Genomic DNA, 17,130 nt, shown 5'->3' with positions numbered 1-17,130 from the left:
GAACCAGTCATTGTTCTATGTCCAGTTCTACCTGTTGCTTCTTGACCTTCATACAGGTTTCTCAGGAGGCAGGTAAGGTGGTCTGGTATTCCCATCTTTTTAAGAATATTCCACAGTTTGTTGCGATCCATGTAGTCAAAGGCTTTAGCATAGTCAGTGAAGCAGAAGTAGATGTTTTTTCTGGAATTCTCTTGCTTTTTCTATGACTCAACAGATGTTGGCAATTTGATCTTTGGTTCCTCTGCCTTTTCTAAATCCAGCTTAAACATCTGAAATTTTTGGTTCACATACTGTTGAAGCCTAGGTTGGAGAATTTTGAGCATTGTTTTGCTAGCATGTCAAATGAGTGCAATTGTACAGTACTTTGATTATTCTTAGGTATTGCCCTTCTTTGGGATTTGAATGGAAACTGACATTTTCCAGTCCTGTGGCCACTGCTGAGTTTTCCAAATTTGCTGGCATATTGAGTGCAGCACTTTCACAGCATCATCTTTTAGGATTTGAAATAGCTTATTTTCCCAGGGCCATGAGCTCACCTGAAGACAGGGCCATCTAGTTATCTCAAAGACTTCAGAAAAATCCAAGCAACCCTGTAGAATTGTCCATTTCTGGGAGACTAAGAGTCATAAAGCAGGCAGTGATATGCTGGGTGTTGAGGTTAAGCAAGGCTGGGCTTGTCAGAGAGACAGATGAAGAGGACTATCTCAGGAGCATCACCCTAAGCAGCCACAACTCCTTCCCTTGTGTGGTCACCACTCAAAGAAATTCCTCCCCACGGCTCCTTGGAGACTCCTGCCCTTTGGCTTTGTGCCTCCAGGCTTGTGATGGCGTTAAAAGTGCTGCTCCTTGTCACTAGGCTCTTGTGGTTCTAAGTGTGGTGGAGGTAGCTCTGAGGAGTGACTAGATCCCTCATCCTGTGGTCCTGCCACATGGGTCCTATCTGAATTCCTGCCCTCAGAAACTGGATTTGAGGAAACCCCATAACATGAGTTAAGGAAAACTGGGGAGAGGGAAAGCTCAAGAAGCCAAAGGAGAGCCCCAAGACACAGGCAGACATTGTCACATTCCCCCATCCTGTTATCATTCCTGGTATCAGGGTGAATGGGCTCACAGGGTTCACCAAGTCACTGAAGGAAGACACATGCTCCTGGGCTCCAGGCAGAGGAGATGTGCAGGCATTACCCAGAGCGTTGTGATGCCTCCTGGGAGGCGGTGGTAGAGAGGAAGCCTCAGTCTGCATGAACATGAGCTTGGGTGTAGCCCCTCCTGCTGGGAGAGGAGGCTTGGTACCAGCTAGCTGACTAACGCCATAATGCAGGGAGAGCTTCCAGGGACTCATTCCAGGGCTCCCGCCCTTTGCACTGTGACCTGCGGGCAGCTGCACACTCATTAGCATTCATGTCTGCCTCTGGCACAGCCCACTGAACACCAGCCAGCTGGCTGAGACCCTTCGTGTGCAGAGTCTGTGTCGTGCAAGAGTTCAGATAGTCTTGCGTGTGTACTGATGGCCTCAGCTGTAACTGCCATTCACACCAAGAGCTGAGACTCTGTGACTGGACTCACGCCAGTCTTTGCAATGTGCACTTGGAGTAGACCGGGAGAAGCCAGAGCAGGAGACAGAGCAGCTTTCCCTTGCTGCTCTCACAGAGATTTGGTTGTGACATTTCATTCTGTGTTGTTCTATCATTTTATTTTCTTGAGGTGAAACAAACATCTGGTGCACAGATCTTCATACATTTTAAATGCCTCTCCCAGCCTCTGCACTGTAGTAACGCCGCCCCTTTCCTTCCCGCATGTTCATTTGAATATGAACTTAATGGACGCTAAATAAGTCAGCAGAGTTGCTGTTTTTCATGCGGTTGAGCAGATGTGTTTCTGAGGAAATGTGCTTGTATGGGCAACCTCAGCCTCTCCACCCAGACAGACCGCAGGCACAGCCAGCCTCTGGCACCCAGGAGAATGCTCCAGCCACCTATCTGAGGGAATTGAAAGTGTAAATGGCACCCAGCCCTCTCTGTAAAGTTTCCTCCTCCCCCCACCCTCTCCCTTCCTCTGTATGCTAAGGACCCTGGGGTTCTTCAGTAAAGAAGGGACGCCCCTGCCCTCGAGTGGTACCGACCAGTCCAGTGCTGAAAAAATCATCTGTCCTCAACAGAAGTGATGGATTAAAAGCAGGGATTGATCTTTCAAGTTCCACCCTAAGTTCCAGCACTTTAGGAGATTCCTGGAAAAGCAGGACAGGCTAGGGAATGCTCCGGGTTGACTCATCCTCGGGTTGAAAAATTCTCGCCTAAAGTCTGACATTCCGTGTCTAAGACTTGAGAAGACTCGTGGAGGTTCTTGAGGGCAGCTAAAAGCTGGAGCAATCAGCTGGGCTGGCTTTGTCCCCTCTCCCCTACAAAGGACTGTTGCTGAAGCTGTGTTGTGATGGACCCTGGTGTGTGTGTGTGTGTGTGTGTGTGTGTGTGTGTCTGTGTCTGTGTGTTTTGCTCAGTTGTATCTGACTCTTTGAAACCCCATGGACTATAGCCTTCCAGGCTCCTCTGTTCATGGGATTTTTTCAGGCAACAATATTGGAGTGGGTTACCATTTTCCTCCTCCAGGGAATCTTCCCGACCCAGGGATAGAACCCACATCTCCTTCACTCCTGAATTGCAGGCAGATTCTTTACCCGCTGAGCAGTCAGGGAAGCCACATGCAACCTGGGCTCAGGCACAAAGCAGCCACAAGCTGGGCATGGGCTTTCCGGGTGTCTGTCTTCCCAGTCAGGCAAGGGTTCCCAGCATCAGGTGCAGCTGGATGTGGGAGAGAGACAGAGCTCCCAGACTGAGCCTGGCCCTGCTTGCTGTAGTCACCTAGCCCTCTCTGGACTTTCCTCTCCTCATCTACATGGCAAAGGGGTTGAAGCAGCTGACCTCAAAGCTATTCACAGATTTAAAACTCCACAGGGAATTTTCTCTCCTCTAAACTCTTCCCCCCACCCTAGAATTGTTCTGTGACTGGCCCGAGGGGCATCAAAGCCCTGCAAACTGCAAAGCGCTGGACACACCAGCCTTTCCAGGGACGATGATTCTGGGAGCCCTGTTTGGTCCAGAAATCCTCCCAGATACTGTTCTTAATGGATTTGCCAGACTCTAAGATCAGCGATTTAACAAAAGCCTGGCTGAGCCCGGATTAGGTTTCTGGGAGCCAGGACCCGGGGGCCTGTCCGGTTGAGCCACTTTCTCAGAGCCACGTGACTCTCACAGACCAGGAGGCAGGCGAGGTGGGGGCCCCTCCCCCGTGTCTGTCCCCTGCTCTGAAGTCCTGTGCACAGTGACATCGAGCAGCAGTGCACCTAAAAGGAACCCCCAACTGAAGAGTGGTGGGTCACTCACGCCACCGGTGGTCAACACACTTCCCGCACAGTGAGGGGCCCCAGTCCAGACTGGCAGGTTCCAAGTTGGCTGTCACGTTTGGCCATCTTCTATGGAACCCATGATATTGCCCCCAGGGAGGCAGGAGGAACAGAGCTGTGAGGAGAACCCTGTAGTGGCTGCTATGATGTATGATGTTTCTGCCACCTTTACCTAGAAGAGCTTCAAAGTGCAGGCAGCCCCAGAAGGTTTCTAGGGGAAGTTCTGGTGTCTCCTTGGAAAATCCCACTTAGCTGGAAAAACAAAAAACAAAAACAGCAGGGTGTTTACCGCTTACACGTGCAAGATCTTGTTTAACTCGCACACTTCTCCATGGGGCAGACTTACAGCATCGTCATCCCCATCTTACAGGGTAGGAAACGGAGCACAAAAATGTTAAATGACTTACTCAAGGTCACAAATGTTTGACCTCAAGTATATCCAATATCAGAGTGCATGCCCTTAACCACTAAGCCACATCTCCTCCAGTGTGGGAATAAGTCACCTTGGTTTGTCCACATAGACCAGAGGCCACTTTTGACTTGAGATACTGTTTGGCAGCCAAGGTGGAAAGAGTCCTTGGTTGGTGAATTAAATACACAATGAACAAAGACCCCACAACTTTGGAGAAATGAGCTACTAAGGCAACTTCAGATACAACAAGGAATTAGACTTTACTGATGGTGTTCTAGACCTTGAAGCAGTCAGTCCAGGGGGAGAGGGTGCCCCCCTGGTTTAATATCTTAGCCCAACCAGAGTCAACATCAGGCCAGGGGAAACTCCGTGTTGAAGTAGGGGGCGCTCTGGTGCAGCCCACCCTTCTCACCAGATCCCTTCCCATTGTCAAGCCTACTAGTTATGGATTTTTTTTTTTTTAACTAAGAAGGGAGGCAGCCTAGTATTTTTCAATTTGCTGAAAAATCACACGGTGAGTTAATGCTAGAGCTTGCAGTACTCCATATGTGTGGCTGGTCAGAGGTGGGCCTCCCAGCTACGAACCTTTGGTTTTTTGAAAGCACTTTGGCTCAAAGCTGGATGTTCTGGAGTTGGCCTTAGTGGGCTGATGCCATACCACAGACTAAGCTAGGAACAAGTGGGATACCAGCACATGGGTATTCACAGCCCTCTCCCAGGGACAGGGGAAGTAGGGCTTCATCAGGCTTAGGGAAAGGAGTTGAGAATGTTCACATCTCTAAAGGCACTCGACCCACAATGAGGGTAGCAGCTGGGAGCTCTGTGTCAAGGGAAAGGGGTGTTTAAATCCAGGCTCTCTCCTCAGAGTTTCTCAAACCCGGTTAACCCTTTGGCTTGTAGGAAAATAAAGCTGACAACTTTCAGAGACAGCCAGTGCGTGTGATGCAGCAAGAATAGAGGTACTGAACCTGAAGCCAGCCAGTTCTTCACAGTTATTATTAGCATCCACATCCCTTATCATTATGATTTTATTCCGTTATTTATAGGACAGGAGAAGTTACCAGACACATTGATCATGGGAGTGATCAAACACACCACTCCTGGCCAAGAACACTGCAGTGGTCATAGCCTCCAAGGAGAGAAGCGTCCTCAAGGCATTGCTCATCCAGACTTTGCCACGTTTTGATCACACCATCCTTTGGACACGTGTGATTGGACAGAGGAGGATGCTTGGCCCAGGACCTCCATGCATGGACTGACTGGTATTGTCAGATGTGGTCCAGCTGGATCAAAGATCATTCAAGTTAGATCTTTCTCTCTTCAGGAGTTGATTTTGGAAATGAAGAGAAAACGAGCCAGCTGGTAGTGGGACAAGAATCATGGAGATACACTTAGAAGAGGGGTGTGAAGATTGTCATCGCTGAGTCACGGTTATGCTGGAGATCCAGGACCAATGGTTCTGAACCCAAACGCCTGTGCACACGGGCTGGCAGCTACCCTCACAGGTGGGTACCATATTGTGTTCAAGGTGGAGGATGTACCTTTTGTTGTAACTGAAGGTATATGTTGTTACAACAGTGCACCTCAGACAGAATGTTGAGAGAAGTGCTTCAACATGTAGAATGGGAGAATCCCAAATGGGCACATTGTATGGGAGAGGTGTGAGAGGTAGAGCATACTGATAAGCACGGGCAAAGGAACCTCGCGTTTCCTAGGGTGTGTGCAAACTTGGTTTTGTGAGTACAGAGCACAGTTGGGGCCATAGCAGCTATCCTCAAATGAAAACACAGGCTTGAAGAGTAATCAAGTGAATGATATAAGTGGGGATGTAATTTAATCCCTTTGAAGCCTTGCCAAAAATTCTAGTGTTTGAACGTGCACCATGGAATTAGTCAGGACCCTTTTAGTTTTAAGTGACAAAGACCGAACTCAAATTAACTTACAAGGGAATTCATGGCTCATATAATTAAAAAATCTAAAGGATGGAACTGATTTTGGTCCTGGCTGGATCCAAACGTGCAATATCATTGGAAATTAGGGGTAGCTAATTCCCTGGTAGCTTAGTTGGTAAGGAATCTGCCTGCAATGCAGAAGACCCAGGTTCAGTCACTGGGTCGGGAAGATCCCATGGAGAAGGAAATGGAAACCCGCTCCAGTATTCTTGCCTGGAAAATCCCAAGGACAGAAGAGCCGGGCAGACTACAGTCCATGGGGTCGCAAGAATCGGACATGATTTCGTGACTAAACCATTGGAAATTAGTATCTATCTCTTACTCTTGCTTTCCTCCAATAGGCTTTATTCTTTGGTTGGCAGCAACTCCCACACTTGACATGATGGCAAGCACTGGCTTCATGTTTCATGCTCACCTTCCCCCCCGCCCCCACCCCGCTGAAGAGCCTCAGCAGAATAAGAGTAATTCCCTAGCAATACAGCCCAAGTTCCAGGGATGGCTCTCATTGGTCCACCTTGGGACATGTATCCATCCCTGAACCAACCACTGAGGCCAGGGAAAAGCAGCAACCTAATTGGCCTGGCCTGAGTCCTGTGCCGCAGCTTTGGATCTAGGGCAAGATGTCAGTACCAGAAGACGGCTTAAATTAACAATAGAAAAATGGTTGTCCCTGGAGACATGTTGAATAGGCAGTCACACTAGATAGCCACCTCGGTCCCAAACAAAGTAGTTGATGACAATCTCTCTGGGGTAATGATCCTTGAACTCCTGACATGAACCTTCTTGAATGCTGAATGACTTTCTGATTCCAATGTCCATGAAAACTAACTATAATTTAATGGCAGATTTATCTATCAGGGTTCTTATTAACAAACAACTAACTCACTCTAGTATTCTTACCTGGAAAATCCCATGGACAGAGGAGCCTGGTGGGCTACAGTCCATGGGGTCCCAAAGAGTTGGACATATCCCAGTGACTGAACAACGACAACTCACTCTACTTTGTTTAAATAGAAGAACAATGTATGAGAGGCTATTAGTGGCTCACAGACCCTCTGGCAGAGTTAGAGAAGAGGGCTTGAGGCTCTGCAGCTGTAAACCCTGATTCAGTCACAGGCTTGATCCCACTGCCTCTGGCTCCCGTTACTGGGAGTATCTCTCCCTGCCCTGCCGCCTCTGGGGGCTCCACACTCCTTGCCATGCTTCTCCCCGATCACAAAGATGCAGTCCTGTGTGGCAACTGCTCCCTTGCTTTTTCCTCTTCTATTTAAGCTTCAAGTTGCTGCATCCAATTGGCAGAGCCCAGGTCGCATGTCTGTGTCTGAGCTGCAGAAGTGATTTGGGAAACTGAGTTCTGATCTCCATCCTAGTAAGGCAATGGCCCTACCATGGCCTATTTCCGTAACTTAGGAAGGCTATTCAAATGATCCTGGGCTGGCACGAATATGACCCCTATCCACTACACCACACTCCAAATAGTCAGGTCTTCTGCATCTTCTGGGTTCTGGAGAGATCACACAATGGAGCTAATGTTCTTTATTTCCATAAGTGGATTCCCAGTAGATCTGTATCTGATTTTTGTGACCAATGGAACCCAGTTAATGTGGGTAATTTGGCGATGTAATTTAGATAAAATTTAGCTTGGGGATAAGTGTTTCCTTGCCAGTAAGATTGGATTGCCAGAGCTCATGTTTTTTTTTGCCAACAAGAAAGCCTTCAGTGGGTCTCTTGATAGTCCCTGTAAAACATGCCTCATGAAGCCCTCCCAGGAGTGCCAGCCCACAGGCATTTAATAGGCCTTTTCACAGAGCTCTACAAGTGCCACCCTGGGCTATGATTTAACCACAGACCATCCCCAGCCATTGACAAGAAGCTGAGTTGCCAGGCAAGGGTCTTCTTGGCCTGATAAATTCCCCCTGGAGTCTAGAATCCTATAGCAGCACTTGCCAGGAAATTGGATTATCTAACCTCCCTCCTGTGCCCTCCATTGCCTGATCAGGAGCTGAAGTCATTCAATTAAGAGAGAGTTTTTGAGCATTAACTATGTCCCAGGCGTTGTACTAACACTGGACATACTTTGCCCCCCAGGGAGCCTTCAGACAAGTAAATTAGCCAAAGCTCAAATGGCCCAAAGGAAAGTAAGGAAGGGGATGAAAATGTTCAAGTGCCATTATTCAGAAAGAGATGCTTAGTTTTCATTTTTAAACAGACTTATTGATCAGAATGATGATGGAAGCCACGGTCTTTGACCTAATGTAAAAGCATAGTCATATTTTCCCAACACGTGATCTAACAAAGAAATTATTAGATCTGGAATTGGTGAATTCATTTATGTAAAAGTCTTTTAAAGGTAATGCCATTAAATACATTCAGTTAGATTTAATAGATGAAAAGAATTAAACCAGAATAAATAATGACCACATCAGAAAATCTAGCCGCTGCAGTCAGTTGAATATACATAACTGACTGTAGTAGGAAGTCTGGTCTTTGGCTCCTGGGAATGCGTGGAATTCCTCTCAGAATACTGACATATTCCATAAAGCAAAATGTGGTCTTTGACAGCTAGGGAAAAGAGGACGTTTCTGCTCTAGACCCAGAAAACTCTTCATCAGGCCACAGGCCTCATCGTTTCCACGGAGGCGGCAAGTGCCCTCAGAGACCACTAGGTGTCGCTGTGAACCTGTGAGAACGCGGCCTCACGCTGCGGGCACATTTCAGCTGGGTCTGTTTTCAATCAACACGTTGTCAGTTTTTCTACCCGAGGCCCCAGGGGTGTGCTAGGAATTTTTATTTCCTGAGAAATCCTGTGATTCAGCTGCCCTTTGTTGGCCCTGCGCGAGAGAATGAAGGCTGTGCTTGCTCTGCCAGCTCCCCAGGCAGGGGGCTCCCAGGCAAGGGTCTTCAGGCCACCAGCCACCTCTCCTCTCTCTGCTCTTCATTGTTAGCTTCAACCCTGTTGTCCCCCTCCCTTTTTGCCTCTTCACTTTCCTTTTCATCTTTCTCACCTGGTGCTCCGTGACACTAATGAGCCCTCAGTTGTTCCATGGGAAGGGTCCCATCCTGGAAGAATGGTCCAAGCCCTGGTGAATTTCAAGATACCCAAACAAGCTCCAGCATCAACTAGCTTGTACATTCTGTCCTCACCGTCCCCTTCTGATTCTACACTCAGCCTTGCCCCTTCTTCTAAAGCAACCGCAAGATTAAGGCAGTGTTGGGGTGGGAGCAACAGGAGGCTAAGCGGAATTCCAGACCCTGGTCCAGCATGAAGACACTTAGAAGCCACACCTACTTTCACACCCCACCTGCCTCTGCCACTTTCTAGCTCTGAAACCTCTGGGAGGTAACTCAGCCTTTCTAATCCTCAATTCTTCATAGGTAAGTGAGAGAGTACCTCCAGATGCGTTATATTAAAAAACATTATAAATACAAAGGACTCCATGAGATGTTGCATGTTATAAGCATTCTATAAATGCAAAGTGATCTTAATTATTATTATACGGACATTTAGACACATCAGCATACACTCAAACAGACATTCTCTGGAAGCTGTGGCAAGATGGTGTGTTAAGGGAACAAAATCCAGGGGTATTTATTCAGAGATTCTAACCCTCTCTGTACGTAAGTCAACAGTGATAAAGTTGTTCTGAGTCCAGCTGGGAGATGTCTTCATCAGTAACCATAGTTTGCTTGGCAAAATGCCCTGATCACTGTCCTGTGGTCTTCAAGGAAAAGGCCACTCATGGGTGGAGCTGGCCACTCCCTCCTTCAGGTTTGGTAGGGCTGTCCTGGTTTCCAGCAACCACACTGCTGTTGTGGGTTTTTGTGGGTGGCCACAGGGTGGAATCCTGACTGTGGGAGCCCTGTGGCTGCTCTCTACAGGGCCTGCGGCCTCATACTCTGAAAAGCTTGGGGGAAGTTTTAAAGAGAGGACCCAGTGTACTGGAGATGGTTTCTGGACCACTCAGAGGAAGCCAAGTGGCAAAAAGAGCCCCTGCTGACCAACATACATAACTGCGGCCCCTTCGCCTTGGGGAGGATGAGGCTGTTTCTGAGTGAACCAGATCTTGATTTAACATCTTTGGAAAGCACTTGAATACTCATAACCAAGATGAGACTGCTTTCGTTGAGCAGGTGACTGGTAGGGAATGTATGTAGAACCGAGCAAAGAACAGACCATGCCTTTCACACAGCCCAAAGCTGCATGCACTGAGCTTGCAGGGCTGCAGGAGGCTAGTGGCTATTTCAGATCCCAGCTCAAGCCAGATGGGAGAGGACGCTCTCAGAGCACGTCTGTTGGTCCGGAAGCTGGTAGTGATGCTGCCTGTGTGAGGGTTGATTTCTTCAGCTTGGGCTTTCAAGGAAGAGATGCTTGGTCAGAGGATCTGTCTGAGGGTTCAGTTATCTGACACCTTTCCACACCAGAACACAAATCAAAGGACATAACAGCCCTTCAGCATAGGCTCTGAGGAGGCACACCCGGGTTGGTGTCCTGGCTCTGTGACCTCTGGGCAAGGTCCCTTATCTCTCCACCCCCCAGCTTTCTCATTAAAATGCAGCTAACCAGGCTATCCTCACAGTGCTATGAGGATTTGGAGTTCATGTAACTAGTGTACCGGAGAAGGTGATGGCACCCCACTCCAGTACTCTTGCCTGGAAAATCCAATGGACAGAGGAGCCTGGTAGGCTGCAGTCCATGGGGTCGCTAGGAGTTGGACACAACTGAGTGACTTCATTTTCACTTTTCACTTTCATGCATTGGAGAAGGAAATGGCGACCCACTCCAGTGTTCTTGCCTGGAGAATCCCAGGGACGGGGGAGCCTGTGGACTGCCATCTGTGGGGTCACACGGAGTCCCACACAACTGAAGCGACTTAGCAGCAGCAGCAGCAGCAGTGTACCCAGCCCATGTTAGACACACAGTTGCAATCCGGAGGTTTGTCCAGACCTGTCTGCAGACTGCTCAGGTGCAGACAAAGCTCAGTGAAGTCAACCAGCACTCCAGACCATGGGCTACCTCCTCATGCCAGACCTTGACAGTGTCTGGGAAGGGCTGACACTATCACATCCTGGGCCGAAGGATGAGATAAAACATTTTAAAACATTTGTCTATTTCAAACGTTTGTGACAGCCTAGTGGATTACTGGTGAGAATGTAAAATAGTGCAAGGACTTTGAAAAAGAGTGTCGTGGATTTTCAAAAAGACCAATATAGAAATATCATATGACCTAGCATTTCCACTCCTAGGTATGTAACTGAGAGAAATTACAGAGTGTGTCCATACAAGAACTTGTACACTAACTAACATCCAGTGCACATTATTCATAATAGCCACAGGTGGAAATAACCCAAATATCCATCAGTTGATAAGTAGATAAATAAAATGTGATATACTCATGCAACAGAACATTATTCAGCCATAAAAAGGAATGAAGCCCTGATATCTGCTACAACACAGATAATTCTTAAAAACATGTGAAGTGAAATAAGCCAGATAATACAAAAGGACATATATGATATGTTTTCTATTCATATGAAATAGCCATAGAGACAGACAGTAGGTTAGTGGGTGTTAGGGCTTGAGGAGTTAGATAGTGGTGATGGTTTCAAAACTCTGGGAATATACTTAAAAACCACTGAATTTATTGGTATGTGAATTAAATCACAAAACCAATAAAATTGTTACCAAATAAAAAAGACAGCTTAGCATATCATTTGGAGGGTGTTCTGACTGTGGAAGAACAGATGAGTTGGGCTGTCCAGGGAATGGAGGAGCTCTTGCGAGCCTCATCTATAAATCAGATTAACCAGCTTCCCTCCCTCGGCCACAGATTGTTTCTGGACCCTGCAGGAATCACAAGGCTTCTGAGTGCACTGGGGCCCCACATGGGCAGTGGGATGCTCTCGTCTAAGGACTGGGCCTGCCTCACTTAGCAGGCACCATGCAGGAAAACTGCAAAGCTCAAAAGCATGCTTAACACTTGCAAGGATCATGTTCTCCCAAACCCAAATTGGGACTGATAATTATGGTTCACACTCACAGGAATGGTAGGAGACAGCATTTTAAGTAGTGACTGTCTCCAAAAATCCCATCTTGAGGCTCTGGTTTTCCAGGACACACTCACCTCCCTATTTCCTTCTAAACTGATTTGCTAAGAACTTAGACTCTCTTGGAAGTCACAGGCCACGGGGTTGTTTTTTTTTTTACAACTCAGGTCTCCTGGTAAAAGGCTTTTAATCAGAACTGTACTTTTTTAGATTGTGAGCTAATCTAATGCATGGCATGGATGAATAAGGTACCTGCGACCTTTTCCACAGCAGGGCACTGAGTTCCGATGGAGGAAACACCATCCAAGTCTGTTTGCTCTGCTTCTATGAAGCCTGTTTGGAATCTTGCCAGGACTCAGTTCAATGCATAGAAACACTGAGGGCTTCTCTCTCACAGTGTGCTTGTGTGTGCACGCACACACACACACACACACACACACACACCATCACCACCACCATCACCACTCCAGACAGCAATAACAGTGGATTTCATAGCCTGGTCAGGGGGCAGTTGCATTCAGGAAGCATTGTTTGGTGTTACGTGAAATAACTGTATTTGGAAGCTTCCACTGAGGGAGTAGCTAGACCCTGCAGGGGCACCTTTATTTAAGATGGGAATTCAGGGCTTCTTTTGTAGCTGAAGCACTCCTTCCAAAAGTTCTTCAAGTTTTCCATGTGCGCACCACCCTGAACCAAGCCACTGCCATCTCATACCTGAATTAATCCAAAAGCTACCTCATTGGCCTCTCTACTCCACCCCTGCTCCCCGCCTCCCTCAAGTGAATTCTCAAATCAGCACTCTGAGAGATGATTTAAAACAGAAAATATGTTGCACCCCTAACCCTGCCATGTCTCCTCATCACATTCAGAGCAAAAGCCAAAGTCTTTACCATGGTTTACAAAGCCCTACACGATGAGCCTCTCATCCCTCACTGCCTCATCATACACTCCACAGACTACACATACCCAACCCTACCCCCAGATACGCGCTCACTTTCCCACAGACACCTGTGCAAAGGCGTTTCCTCCGGTCCTCGTGTTCATCACTGTTTCTCCAGCTAATCCTCAACCTGGTCTTCCCTTTGCGCTCTCTGCCTGGGGTGTCTTACCAGTTACCTGCACGACTCTTCGCCTGCTTCCACTACTTGCCTCTCACCTAACTGTGGGTCTTCCTTGACCACACTATTTAAAGCAGCCATGCCCACCCTTCATAACCCTGACCTTGTTCATAGTTCTCAATAGCTTTTACCAGCATTAAGATATCATATATTTATATATAAGGGATATATATACCTATGACATGTGCATACGTATGAGATATGCATACATGTGATATATATGTACATGTGTATAACCTGTTCATCTATCATTTCTATGGGAATAAACAAAGGCTAACTATATGAGAAAAGCAAAGCATATTTATTTGTGCCTTACTATAGTAAGCAAGTCAGCCACCATCACTCTTGTTTTGGCAGAGACTCAAAAGCAGGCAGAGGAATGGGAAAGCTTTGTAGTGGAACAAAGGGAAGGCTCGAGGTGCTCTGATTGGAGGCTGTCAGCCTGGGAAAGCTGTCAATGGGCTCACTGGAGGAAGTACATCCTATGGTGTACATTTAGTTTTCTCTGGCTGGTCCTAAGTTAGAAGTGGAGATAAAAATTAGGGAAGCTAACTGTTATTAATCAAGTCCTGGCCATCTGGGGCTGATATCCCAGGGACGGGGGAGCCTGGTGGGCTGCCGTCTATGTGGTTGCACAGAGTCGGACATGACTGAAGCAACTTAGCAGCAGCTACAGAGCTTATTGTTTAGCTTCCTGGATTGTTACTAGAAACAGCCATTCAGCTTCCTGTAAGTCTGACTCATGGCAGGCTGGCTTCCCAGGCTGTTTATTATAGAAAAGGGGGTTGGTTTCCTGGACAGGTTGCTACAGGTTGTGTGGGCCCAAGTTCTATTTTTATGTATGGTTGGACCATCATCCATTTGAATATTCAGTCTCTCATTCCTCACTAGAATATAAACACTAGGAACATTGTTTTATTTACTGCTCTCTTCCTGGAGCCTCAAGCAGTGCCTGGGACCTAATCGGCACTCAGTAACTATATGTTGATCACCGTCACGTTTGTGTAAATCTAGTTAGAGAAGACATGACTTAGACATGACTCAGGTCGGAAACCAGCTGTCACCTTGCTTAATTCTATCCAGTTCTACAAGTGCTTGTTGAATACTTGCCACGCCTCCAGAAGGCTCTATGTTGGCTGTGGTTATTCATCCCAGGTGACACAGGACAAGCACTGGCTGAAAACTGATTGACAGCCACGATTCTGAATGCTTTAGCCTTCGCTCAACATTCTCTTCTCTCCCACCACAGACTCACAGCTAGCTCTAAGAGTCCTTCAGCGTCCAGGTCATCCCTCACACTTTCAGAGACTGCTGTGGCCCCACCTGCTTTCTCCCATGCCCATTACCCACAAAACTCATTTATTTCACATGCAGTGCCAGCAGTGGCTGCTGTCTTTTCAAAGAACTGGTTATCATCTCAGTTGTATTATTCCTTTGAGCAGGAGCCACATCTCACCTCCCATACACATAGTGGGGTCTCGGTGATCTGAGTCTGACCCCCCATTCCCCACCCCATCCTGTGACTGACCTTTTCCCTGGCCTCAGAATACATCCATCCTCCACATAAGAAAGTCACACCTGACTCAGAGCTGCCATCCAGAGGTTATAAGCAGTACGCTGTTCAGATAACCCAAGACTGGGCCTCTCCTTGGCCATAAGTATTTTCTAATAAAGGCTCCCTATTAAATTTGGTTTTTTGGTCAAGCTGAGCAACATGCAGGATCTTAGTTCCCTGACCAGGGATTGAATCCGTGTCCCCTGCATTGGGAATGCGAAGTCTTAACCACTAGACCACCAGACAAGTCCCCACATTAATTTTTTTTTTTAATATTTAAGTGATTCTGAAATATATCCTCTTCCAAAAGGGAAATTCCAGACTTGGGTTAATTTATCTTTCAAATAGAACACTCAAAGAACCAAGAAACAGACCAGGATGAGAATGCAAATAGAATCTTTGAGGATGGGTCACAGCAGGCTGCCTGTGGCCACAGCAGGCAGAGTGTAAGCTCTGCAAGGGCAGGGCCCTGGGGCTGCTGTGTTGACAACGAGTCAACACCTGGCACACAGTATTCACTCTGTAAACATTTACTGAATGAATGGGAGGTATAAACACACACGTCAAGTTTGAAGTTAGAAATGCCAAGTTTCAATAGCCATCATTTTCTAGATTCACTCATTTGGTTGCTTTAATTTTCTCAGCCATTACAAAACACATTACACAAAAAGGCAAATGATAGATCTAAAAGACGTGAAGTGAAGTGAAGTCGTTCAGTCGTGTCCAACTCTTTGCAACCCCATCGACTGTAGCCTACCAGGCTTCTCCATCCATGGGATTTTCCAGGCTGGAGTGGGTTGCCATTTCCTTCTCCCTACATACGTGAGAGGGGGCTATAAGGAGTGTAAGCATCATTGCCTAGTTTTTCTTCACATGTGCCCTGAACAAAACGGGACAGCGATGCAGACCCCGCTTCCTACTGAGCACGAGGGAAAGCTCCAACTTCAGAATTCACCATGGGCTTCCACATCCCTCCGTGGATCCCTCTGTGACCTGATCTCTGAACATGTTTGCTTTAATTTTTAATGACTCAGAATCAGGCAAGTCAACATTAGGTACAATAAATTTACATGTGATTAAGTCCTTGGGAAAGAAATGTGAGAGAACTTTTACATGGTTCCCAATGGAGAAGGAAATGGCAACCCACTCCAGTGTTCTTGCCTGGAGAATCCCAGGGATGGAGGAGCCTGGTGGGCTGCCGTCTATGGGGTCGCACAGAGTCGGACACGACTGAAGCAACTTAGCAACAGCAATGATCCCTGGCTTGATTTTACTCAGGTAATTTATTTTTCAAACCTGGTTTAAATGATCTAGCCCTGGACCTGAGACTTCTGATTGCCCCTAATCGAATAGTCTAATATGCAAAAGAAAAAGGCAGTTTCTTTTGGCAGAAGTTTCCTGGTACCACTCCTGACCTATATCTTGGGCTCCTCAGTGTTCACATCTTGGGGCTTGGAAGACAATCAACTCTTCCTGCCCATCACCAGGGAGAGAAATGACTCTTCAAGCAGACCCTGGGCTTCGAGAGGTCCCTCCCTCTGCCTAACTTAAATCTCTCTTTCTGTCCAAGAAGCACGATCCCCTCCTGCCCTGTCATCACAGGAGAAGGGAGAACAGCTGTTCACCACCCTCCTTTTAATCATCCTTAATGGGCTTGTAAACAGTTATCAGGCACCCCCTTCAGCCTTTTCGGAGCTTCATTTTACTTACATTGAGGCTGAGAGCTTCTGAGGAAGGCCTTTTACTCGGGGCTCCACAGACTTGCCGAGTCTTAAATGGGTAATCAGCCACTTCACCCACTTTAACCTCCACAAATGAGCAGCTCTGCCTTCTTTGCAAAATTTAAACCTATTCAAGGGAGTTCCCTGGCAACCAACCCTTTATTAATAAATCACACTTGCTCTAGGCCAGGACGGGGCATTTTCTAAATGTTTCTTTTTCTTGAGAAGTCACATCAATGACAGCAGGCACACAATAAACAGTGCAGCTGCTCCCGCCCAAGTTCTGCATTTGCAGGATGGATCCTGGCTGCCACGTACAGGCCATCCAGGGCCTGGAGGAGTTCTCATCTGATACCCCAACCGGGAAAGTGGGTATTGCTCCAATGGACTCTCATCTAGTCCTTTCCTGTGGTCACAGCAGCTAGGGAGCAGAACATGGAGAGAAGGTGAGGATTCCTCGGCCTCCACCAGGCATACATGGGAAATTTTCATTTCCTGTTCCATCACAGGGAGGCTTTATGTTTGGGTCATTGCTTGTGCCCACGGTGAATGTCTCAGCTGTCTGAACGGCTAGGGCTTCCCGTTGTGTCTCTACTCTGAGTCCTGTGGTCTCCCTCAAGAGGAGGTAGAGAAAGAGCTGGGCAGGTAGGTTGCAGGGTTGATGTTGTTTTAGCTTTGCAAAAAGGAGTGGCTTTATTTCAGAGGAATTTTCACCAGGATGGCTAAAATGAAAAGGACTGACAACACCAAGTGTTGACCAAGGAGGAAAGCAATCAGAGCCCTCCATCATTGCTGGTGGAAGTGTAAACTGGAGCCACCAACTTCAGACTCCTCAGATTCCAGCAATGGCTCTGGCCATCCCACTCCTAGGAATAGGCTCAGAAGAAACAAGTGTTTGTGCTACCAAAAGATGTGGAAAAGGAAGTTCAC

Source organism: Ovis canadensis, chromosome 4 (assembly GCF_042477335.2).
Source record: "Ovis canadensis isolate MfBH-ARS-UI-01 breed Bighorn chromosome 4, ARS-UI_OviCan_v2, whole genome shotgun sequence".
NCBI lineage: Eukaryota > Metazoa > Chordata > Mammalia > Artiodactyla > Bovidae > Ovis > Ovis canadensis.
This window is presented reverse-complemented; position numbering follows the sequence as displayed.